This window comes from Lepidochelys olivacea (genome assembly GCF_965140295.1).
Source record: "Lepidochelys olivacea isolate rLepOli2 genome assembly, chromosome: 10".
Classification (NCBI taxonomy): Eukaryota; Metazoa; Chordata; order Testudines; family Cheloniidae; genus Lepidochelys; species Lepidochelys olivacea.
This window is the reverse complement of record NC_140420.1, coordinates 79,139,699-79,150,640: the sequence shown is the minus strand read 5'-3', so window position 1 is coordinate 79,150,640 and position 10,942 is coordinate 79,139,699. Positions and strand designations below refer to the sequence as shown.

Here is a 10,942-nt window from a genome sequence, read left to right as displayed (position 1 = left end):
CCCGGGCGGGGGCTTGGTACGTCCTGGGCTGCGTAGGCTGCGGCTGGACCCTGGGTAGCACCGGTGCATGGTGCAGCTAGGCGAGGGCAGGCCGTGCGTGGTGCAGCGGGGCCCTGGGTAGCACCGGTGCATGGTGCCGCAGGTTAGGCAATGCACCGGTGCATGGTGCAGCGGGGCCATGGGTAGCACTGGTGCATGGTGCAGCTAGGCTAGGCCGTGCGTGGTGCAGCGGGGCCCTGGGTAGCACCGGTGCGTGGTGCAGCTAGGCTAGGCGGTGCGTGGTGCAGCTAGGCTAGGCCGTGCGTGGTGCAGCCGGGCCCTGGGTAGCACCGGTGCATGGTGCCGCAGGTTAGGCAATGCACCGGTGCATGGTGCAGCGGGGTCATGGGTAGCACTGGTGCATGGTGCAGCTAGGCTAGGCCGTGCGTGGTGCAGCGGGGCCCTGGGTAGCACTGGTGCATGGTGCAGCTAGGCTAGGCCGTGCGTGGTGCAGCGGGGCCCTGGGTAGCACCGGTGCGTGGTGCAGCTAGGCTAGGCGGTGCGTGGTGCAGCTAGGCTAGGCCGTGCGTGGTGCAGCCGGGCCCTGGGTAGCACCGGTGCATGGTGCCGCAGGTTAGGCAATGCACCGGTGCATGGTGCAGCGGGGTCATGGGTAGCACCGGTGCATGGTGCAGCGGGGCTAGGCAGTGCAGTAGGGCTTGGTGCAGCCAGGCTAGGGATTGCAGCACCGATGCGTGGGAGCTATGGACTGCGCCGGTGTTTAGTGAAGCAGGGACAAGGGGTGCACCACATCTGTTGCATTGATGGCACTGGTGCCCCGGGAGGAGGCTAATTGGATTGATGAGGTTTCTGGCTGCTCTGGTTCTGAAGTGGCTGAGGCCAGTGGTGCTGGGTGTCTGTGCAGAGCGCCATTCTGGCCCCGCTCGGCACTATGTGGCCACCATGGGACTATACCACGTGATTTTTGGTTCCCCTTTCTGGCTTTGGTGACAGCTTTTGACAGTAAAGCTTTTGGTACTGTCTTGCATGACCTGCTCAGAAGCAAACTAGGGAAATGCAACCTAGATGGAGCTACTATAAGGTGAGTGCATAACTGGTTGGAAAACCATTCCCTGAGAGCAGTTATCAGTGGTTCACAGTCAGGCTGGAAGGGCATAAAGGGAGTGGGGTGCCGCAGAGATCAGTTCTGGGTCTGTTCAATAGCTTCATTAACGATTTAGACTAATGGCACAGAGTATACTTATAAAGTTTGCGGATGATACCAAGCTGGGAGGGGTTGCAAGTGCTTTGGAGGATAGGATTAAAATTCAAAATGATCTGGACAAACTGGAGAAATGGTCTGATGTAAATAGGAGGAAATTCAATAAGGACAAATGCAAAGTACTTCATTTAGGAAGGAACAATCAGTTGCGCACACACACAAAATGGGAAATGACTGCCTAGGTAGGAGTACTGCAGAGCGGGATCTGGGGGTCATAGTGAGCCACAAGTTAAATATCAGTCAACTGTGTAACACTGTTACATTCCAGAATGTTGTTTGCTTTTTTTGTATTAGCAGGAGTGTTGTAAGCAAGACAAGGAAGTAATTCTTCTGCTCTACTCTGCTCTGATTAGGTTTCAGCTGGAGTATTGTGTCCAATTCTGGGCGCCACATTTCAGGAAGAATGTGGACAAATTAGAAAGAGTCCAGAGAAGAGCAATAAAAATGATTAAAGGTCCAGAAAACATGACCTATGTGGGAAAAGACTGAAAAAATTGGGTTTCTTTAGTCTGGAAAAGAGAAGACTGAGAGGGGACATAACAGTTTTCAAGTATGTAAAAGGTTGTTACAAGGAGGAGGAAGAAAAATTGTTTTTCTTAACCTCTGAGGATAGGACAAGAAGCAATAGACTTAAATCGCAGCAAGAGCGGTTTAGGTTGGACATTAGGAAAAACTTCCTGTCGGGGTGGTTAAGCACTGGAATAAATTGCCTAGGGAGGTTGTGGAATCTCCATCGTGGGAGATTTTTAAGAGCAGGTTAGACGCACACCTGTCAGGAATGGTCTAGATAATTAGTCCTGCCATGAGTGCAGGGGACTGAACTAGATGACCTCTCGAGGTCCCTTCCATTTCTATGATTCCATGACCGTGCCTGGAACAGGGTGGTAGAGAGTTCCCTACTCATCTTGGACCAACATGCTGCTCCGTTAAAGGCCATTCTCTTCATTGTGATATTTATGTCCTTGCCCATCAGTACAATGGTTCCTGCCTGACCTCTCCCCTTGTTTCACCTGGATAGGTCACCTCTGTCTAGGGATGTAGAGTGGTGGATGAAGGGGGAGGAATGCAGTTTGAGTGCTGTCACTTGAGACCGAGTTGCCACATTTGGCCTTTCTGAAGCTGTCGCTATGCTGGAGGTGGAGAGAGACTTCTCCATCTTCCCTGCAGCAGCCCTTAGAGGAGCCACTCCAGGGAGTTGATAGCCTGGTTAAACCTGGTGGCAGCCACATAGCTGTGGAGTTAATTTTCCTCCCGGTGAAGTACGTTAGTGCCACTTTGTGGATAAAATTATACAGATCCTGACTGAGGAGTCTGAATCCTCTGAGGCTCAGCAGTGTCTTGAGGGCACAAACACCATGTCCTCCTGAGTTTCAGACAGTGCTGTGGGTTGGATCTTTGTCCTTCCTAGCTAGAGAAGGCCACCCACTGTTAGCTGAGATGATCAGTGTTTCCCCCTGGGACACAGGCTGTCCACTGGCTTGAAGACAGCTGAGGCTAGCATCCCTGAATGCTGACAGTTGCTTCCCAATGATAAATCATTGAAAAGATTGTCAGGACAACAAGGACCCTCAGATTTCCTTGATCCCAGAGACAAAGAAATCTGCATCTTAGTGAAGAAACAGCATGAGGTCTCCTTCCTTCACCAGACTCCCTGTCTCTTGCTTCTCAGCTGGAAATGCTTTTCAGACTGGGACTGAAACTATAAAAAGGAGGGGCAAACAGCCCAAGACCCCTCTCTCTCTCCCTGTCATAAATATAAAGGGAAGGGTAAACCCCTTTGAAATCCCTCCTGGCCAGGGGAAAGCTCCTCTCACCTGTAAAGGGTTAAGAAGCTAAAGGTAACCTCGCTGGCACCTGACCAAAATGACCAATGAGGAGACAAGATACTTTCAAAAGCTGGGAGGAGGGAGAGAAACAAAGGGTCTGTGTCTGTCTATATGCTGGTCTTTACCGGGGATAGACCAGGAATGGAGTCTTAGAACTTTTAGTAAGTAATCTAGCTAGGTATGTGTTAGATTATGATTTCTTTAAATGGCTGAGAAAAGAATTGTGCTGAATAGAATAACTATTTCTGTCTGTGTATCTTTTTTGTAACTTAAGGTTTTGCCTAGAGGGGTTCTCTATGTTTTTGAATCTAATTACCCTGTAAGATATCTACCATCCTGATTTTACAGGGGGGATTTCTTTATTTCTATTTACTTCTATTTTTATTAAAAGTCTTCTTGTAAAAAACTGAATGCTTTTTCATTGTTCTCAGATCCAAGGGTTTGGGTCTGTGGTCACCTATGCAAATTGGTGAGGCTTTTTATCCAACATTTCCCAGGAAAGGGGGGGTGCAAGTGTTGGGAGGATTGTTCATTGTTCTTAAGATCCAAGGGTCTGGGTCTGTAGTCACCTAGGCAAATTGGTGAGGCTTTTTACCAAACCTTGTCCAGGAAGTGGGGTGCAAGGTTTTGGGAAGTATTTTGGGGGGAAGGACGTGTCCAAACAGCTCTTCCCCAGTAACCAATATTAGTTTGGTGGTGGTAGCGGCCAGTCCAAGGACAAAGGGTGGAATATTTTGTACCTTGGGGAAGTTTTGACCTAAGCTGGTAAAGATAAGCTTAGGAGGTTTTTCATGCAGGTCCCCACATCTGTACCCTAGAGTTCAGAGTGGGGGAGGAACCTTGACACTCCCCCTGCCCATATCACTCTCCACACCTGAGAAGACCAAAGAATCAGCTGTTGGACTCTGGGGGAGGGGTCCTGACCTGAACGTTCGGTCAGTAATGCTGTTGTAAGCATGTGGTGAGATGCTGCTTTGAATCTAATGTAGTTTTGTTAAGGTAGGTGCTGGAAAGCATTTTTATCTTTATTGTAACCATTTCTGACTTTTATGCCTCATTACTTGTACTCAAAACCTTTGTCGTTAATAAACTTGTTTTATCTAATCTGGTGTGTTTTAAATTAAAGTGTCTGAGTAACTCCATTAGGGTGGTAAGCTGGTGTATATTATTCCCTTAAAGGAGTAACAGATGTCATATATTTGGACTGTTCAGCGGAGGGCTGGGCATACAAGGCATACATTTCTGGGGGGGAATCCAGGACTGGGAGTGTATTGGGTTCACCTTCCAGTATAACCAAGGCTGATGAGAGCCAGAGTGTAACTCAAGTGTGGTTGTCAGGCTGTTGTTACACACAGACGCTCAACATGGGGCTTGCATGCTGGAAGGCTGTTTGTGAGTGGCCCAGGTGGGAGCTACTTCAGCAAGGTGTTGTAGGGCAGGGGTGATACTGCCCCTCACTGGTCTCAGTTGCACCCTGGTATGTCACAAGTACCCATTGAAGTCAATGGAAAGGCTCAAGAGGCTTTGGACTGGGCTCACAATGCATACATTTGTTACTATTTCTACAGAGCTGTCATGGTGAATAGTGATTCTGGTTTCCACCCAACGGACAATCTCCGTGTGTCTGAAAACAGACGTGTTTTTAACCCTGAAGTTAACTTCTTTTTTTTTTTTTTTTTTTATGAGAATAATTTCTCTGTCAGTTGAATTTCTCTTGGGCCATTTCCAGATCTATTCATCATACAAATGAAGGCTCCAATCTTGCAGTGAGATCCGCACAGGTGTATACCTGTGCCTGTATAGACCCCAGTTGACATGATGTGAATCCTTGCAGGTATGTGCGGTGCACCTGCACAGATCCATGTGCAAGACAGGGACCTAATGGACTGCAGAACATTTTAATTCTGGGATGTCCTGAAAGCAAACTATTTGGTGGCTGGTGACAGTTAGATTAGACTTCTAGGTTCCCCAGTCTGCTTTACAATCCCATCAGCTATTCAAAGAAACACCAGCATGAAAGGAAACACACCTCAGTTTAAAATTAAACACAGTGAGGCAAGTGCCCTGTGTGACTTGCTCTAAACACTGCCAGCATATACAACATTGTGTTGACATCCTTTATGTGTGACATGATCAGCCTCTCCCAGTGCTCCGAGACGGGAGAGTGCATGGAAGTCATGGAATAATAGCACAATTTGGGTTTACTTTAATTCTTTCTCTCTTTGTTTAATCCTGTTCAAAGAAAAATAGCTATATTGTAGTAGGGTCAAATGTTACGTTTCTGTTGTTTACTGACAATGCAAAGGGTGCAAAAATCAACAGCAGATGGGACCAAGGCTCTTGAGTTGAGGTGTACCACATGTAATGTTTTCTTTTGACCTTGGCTTAGGAATTTAGCATATCTGATCTCATTAATTCATTAAATAGAAGGATATTGGTAGCAGCTCCACAGTTCAGTATGGGTTGAGATTTGTAGTCTTATTTGGCATCAAATCATATGATTAGGAATGGACTTTTTTTTTTTTTTTTACAGCTCCCAAATATGCACCATTTAACTCCTAAGGTACAAGTTTAGTAGGACTAAAAATAGTTGATGTTTGCATGGGACAGCTGGGAGGGATGGAAACTAAGCAGATTCTTAAAGCCATTGTTGATTAAGCAGTGAAATTCCCCATCAATTAGGAGGAGGGGGTGGGGAAAAGGCCCCACAAAATTCTGAAAGCTGTGGAGCAAAGTAGATGGTGAGTGTCACAGTTTCAGGGTAACTGCACCTCCGTCTCCTCCCTGTGGGCTGCTCCAGGAATGCCTCATCCGGTCTCCAGCTGTCACCTGTCTCTGAACCAGGACCTTTGCCTCACTCCCTTCTGAATGGGGGGTTGAAGTCTGCTCAGCTCCCTGTCTTACACTGAGTATCCCCCAGCAAGCCAGTCTGCTGACAGACCAGCATCTGGACGTGCTCTTTTTATGGTTGCCTACAAGCTCTTTCTCAGCAAAGTACATTTATTTTAAAGACAATAATTGTTCCTATATGCCTGCTAAAAGCTTACCAGCGGTCACCTATCAGTCTTATGGGGCCCTATTAAGCCAAAGACTTTTCAACCGTCTGCAAGATCTGGGGAACCCCGTGGGACAATCCTGCTGTTGGCTGGATGAAAATGAACACCCTGTGTCAGCTCAAGCTCATCTTTTTATACCAAAAGCTCTTCCTTTGGTGAAGTTTCTGGAAAACCTAGTTTGACTAACTACCCCGGGGGCTGTGCTGTTCCCAAGTTGTTTACAAGCTCCAGCGTACTACGCCCCTTCCCTAACTAATGCCCCTGTTTGTAGTTGCTGGAGTGGTAGTGGCAGTAACCTTCCTACAGGGGCTACTACACAATCCTACAGGAACCCATTGGTCCCCAAAGATACCGTAAGGCGGGGGTAGTCAGTAGGTGGGCTACAGGCCAAAGCCAGACCGCCAGATATTTTTGAATTGACTCCATAAGAACCGCCATACTGGGTCAGACCAAAGGTCCATCTAACCCAATATCCTGTCTTCCAACAGTGGCCAATGCCAGGTGCTTCAGAGGAAATGAACAGAACTGGACATGGTCAAGTGATTCATCCCCTGTCACCCATTCCTAACTTCGGGCAAACAGAGGCTAGGGACAGGACACCATCCCTGCCCATCCTGGCTAATAGCCATTGATGGACCTATCCTCCATGAACTTATCGAGTTCTTTTTTTGAACACTGTTATAGTTTTGGCCTTCACAACATCCCCTGGCAATGAGCTCCACAGGTTGACGGTACGTGGTGTGAAAAAATACTTCCTTTTCTTTGTTTTAAACCTGCTGCCTATTAATTGCATTTGGTTACCCCTAGTTCTTGTGTTATGAGAAGGTGTAAATAACACTTCCTTATTTACTTTCTCCTCACCAGTCATGATTTTATAGACCTCTATCATATCCCCCCTTAGTCATAGAATCATAGAACTGGAAGGGACCTCGAGAGGTCACCTAGTCCAGTCCCCTGCACTCAAGGCAAATCTAAGTATTATCTAGATCATCCCTAACAGGTGTTTGTCCAACCTGCTCTTAAAAAATTCCCCATGATGGAGAGATTCCACAACCTCCCTAGGCAATTTATTCCAGTGCTTAACCACTCTGACAGGAAGTTTTTCCTAGTGTCCAACCTGAACCACCCTTGCTGCAATTTAAGCCTATTGCTTCTTGTCCTATCCTCAGAGATTGTCGTCTCTTTTCCAAGCTGAAAAGTCGCAGCCTGGAACGGCTTCCATATGAGGAGAGATTAATCATACCCATAATCGTTGTTGCCCTTTTCCAATTCCAATGTATCTTTTTTTGAAATGGGGCAACCCCATCTGCATGCAGTATTCAAGATGTGGGTGTACCATGGAATTACAGCGGCAATATGATATTTGTCTCATTATCTGTCCCTTTCTCAAGTTTCAGAGTAGCAGCCGTGTTAGTCTGTATTCGCAAAAAGAAAAGGAGTACTTGTGGCACCTTAGAGACTAACCAATTTATTTGAGAATAAGCTTTCGTGAGCTACAGCTCACTTCATCGGATGCATGCCGTGGAAAATACAGTGGGGAGATTTATATCCACAGAGAACATGAAACAATGGGTGTTACCATACACACTGTAACAAGAGTGATCAGGTAAGGTGAGCTATTACCAGCAGGAGAGGGGAGGGGGGAACCTTTTGTAGTGATAATCAAGGTGGGCCATTTCCAACAGTTGACAAGAATGTCTGAGGAACAGTGCCAGGGAGGGGGGAATAAACATGGGGAAATAGTTTTACTTTGTGTCATGACCCATCCACTCCCAGTCCCTATTCAAGCCTAAGTTAATTGTATCCAGTTTGCAAATTAATTCCAATTCAGCAGTCTCTCCTTGGAGTTTGTTCTTGAAGTTTTTTTGGTGAAGAATTGCAACTTTTAGGTCTGTAATTGAGTGACCAGAGAGACTGAAGTGTTCTCGGACTGGTTTTTGAATGTTATAATTCTTGACGTCTGATTTGTGTCCATTTATTCTTTTACGTAGAGACTGTCCAGTTTGACCAATGTACATGGCAGAGGGGCATGGCTGGCACATGATGGCATATATCACATTGGTAGATGTGCAGGTGAACAAGCCTCTGATAGTGTGGCTGATGTTATTAGGTCCTATGATGGTGTCCCCTGAATAGATATGTGGACACAGTTGGCAGTGGGCTTTGTTGCAAGGATAAGTTCCTGGGTTAGTGGTTCTGTGGTGTGTGGTTGCTGGTGAGTATTCGCTGCAGGTTGGGGGGCTGTCTGTAGGCAAGGACTGGCCTGTCTCCCACGATCTGTGAGAGTGCTGGGTCGTCCTTCAGGATAGGTTGCAGATCCTTGATGATGCGCTGGAGAGGTTTCAGGGGACACCATCACAGGGCCGAATCACACCAGCCACACTTTCAGAGGCTCGTTCACCTGCACATCCACCCATGGGATACATGCCATCGTGGGCCAGCAATGCCCCTCTGCCATGCACATTGGCCAAACTGGACAGTCGCTACGTAAAAGAATCAATGGACACAAATCAGACGGCAAGAATGATAACATTCATAAACCAGCCGGAGAACACTTCAATCTCTCCGGTCACGCGATGACAGACCTAAACGTGGCAATTCTTCACCAAAAAAACTTCAAAACCAGACTCCGAGGAGCGAGTGCTGAATTGGAATTCATTTGCAAACTGGATACAACTAACTTCGGCTTGACTAGGGACTGGGAGCGGCTGGGTCATGACACACAGTAAAACTCTTTCCCCCTGTTTATTTTCCCCCCCTCCCCGTTCCTCAGACGTTCCTGTCAACGGCTGGAAACGGCCCACCTGGATTATCCCTACAAGGGGGCCCCCCCCACCCCCCAGTCGCTCCCCTTACCCGCTCCCCCTCCTGACAGGGGGAGGGGAACAGCCGTGGCTGCTCGCGCCCGGGGCGGGCTCGGGGGGTGGCCCCAGCCCCGGCGGCCGGAGCCCGCACTCGGCGGGAGGCCCGCGCGGGGCCCGCTCCTGGGGCTGGGCCCTGCGCCCGCGGCGGGCGGCGGCCGGGCAGGGCTGGGGAGGTGCCGCGGGCGCCGGGGGGCGGGCCCGCTGCCGGCAGCGCCTCCTCCCTCCCGGCCGGGGGCAGTGTCCCGGCTCGGCCGCGCTGGGGCGGCTCTCGGCGGGCCGGGCTGCGGCTCCGCAGCGAAGGGACGCGAGGAAACGGAAGCGCCGGCTGCGATCGCCGCCCCGGCCCGCCCTAATCCGGGCCCTCCGCGGCGGCCGGGCCCGCGGGCAGAGCCAGCCGGCCGGGAGCCGCCAGCCCGCCGCCGCCGCCCCCGCGCGGTGAGTAACGGGCCTGTCACCGTGGCGACAGGGCCGGGACCCCCCTCCCCCCCGCGGCGCTGCAGCTGCCCCTCCCGCAAGGCCTCGGGGCTATCCCCGTAACCCCCCCCCCGGGGACTGCAACTCCCCCCCCACCCCCGCGGGTCCGGGGCTCCCCCCATATCCCCCCCTGCAGGGCGACACACACACACACACACAGCGCTCCCCCCCCATATCCCCCCCTGCAGGGCGACACACACACACACACACAGCGCTCCCCCCCCATATCCCCCCCTGCAGGGCGACACACACACACACACACACAGCGCTCCCCCCCCATATCCCCCCCTGCAGGGCGACACACACACACAGCGCTCCCCCCCATATCCCCCCCTGCAGGGCGACACACACACACAGCGCTGCCCCCCCATATCCCCCCCTGCAGGGCGACACACGCACACAGCGCTCCCCCCCCCCATATCCCCCCCTGCAGGGCGACACACACACACAGCGCTGCCCCCCCATATCCCCCTCTGCAGGGCGACACACACACACACACAGCGCTCCCCCCCCCATATCCCCCTCTGCAGGGCGACACACGCACACAGCGCTCCCCCCCCATATCCCCCCCTGCAGGGCGACACACACACACAGCGCTGCCCCCCCATATCCCCCTCTGCAGGGCGACACACGCACACAGCGCTCCCCCCCCCATATCCCCCCCTGCAGGGCGACACACACACACAGCGCTGCCCCCCCATATCCCCCTCTGCAGGGCGACACACACACACACACACAGCGCTGCCCCCCCATATCCCCCCCTGCAGGGCGACACACACACACACACAGCGCTGCCCCCCCATATCCCCCTCTGCAGGGCGACACACACACACACACAGCGCTCCCCCCCCATATCCCCCTCTGCAGGGCGACACACGCACACAGCGCTCCCCCCCCCATATCCCCCTCTGCAGGACGACACACACACACAGCGCTCCCCCCCCCATATCCCCCCCTGCAGGGCGACACACACACACAGCGCTGCCCCCCCATATCCCCCCCTGCAGGGCGACACACACACACAGCGCTGCCCCCCCATATCCCCCCCTGCAGGGCGACACACACACACACACACACACAGCGCTCCCCCCCCATATCCCCCCCTGCAGGGCGACACACACACACAGCGCTGCCCCCCCATATCCCCCTCTGCAGGGCGACACACACACACACACAGCGCTGCCCCCCCATATCCCCCCCTGCAGGGCGACACACACACACACACAGCGCTGCCCCCCCCCCCGTATCCCCCTCTGCAGGGCGACACACACACACAGCGCTGCCCCCCCCCCGTATCCCCCTCTGCAGGGCGACACACACACACACAGCGCTCCCCCCCCCATATCCCCCTCTGCAGGGCGACACACACACACAGCGCTCCCCCCCCCATATCCCCCTCTGCAGGGCGACACACACGCACACAGCGCTCCCCCCCATATCCCCCTCTGCAGGGCGACACAC

General features: G+C 51.9%; 1 protein-coding gene across 6 annotated transcripts in view; it reads left to right on the top strand.

Moving 5' to 3' along the window:
• Nucleotides 1–111: 111 nt before the first annotated feature.
• Nucleotides 112–10,942, top strand: part of DPP8 (dipeptidyl peptidase 8) — a 53,434-nt gene continuing 42,603 nt past the window's right edge. For 2 of the 6 annotated variants that reach the window (XR_014713207.1, XM_084640469.1), the window contains exon 1: nt 9,253–9,442. The gene's annotated coding sequence lies outside the window, so the exon portion shown is untranslated. Of the gene's footprint in view, nt 1,082–6,857; nt 6,875–7,732; nt 7,750–9,252; nt 9,443–10,942 lie in introns of those variants that run through there. The other 4 variants (XM_084640470.1, XM_084640473.1, XM_084640472.1 and 1 more) reach the window with 4 other exon arrangements.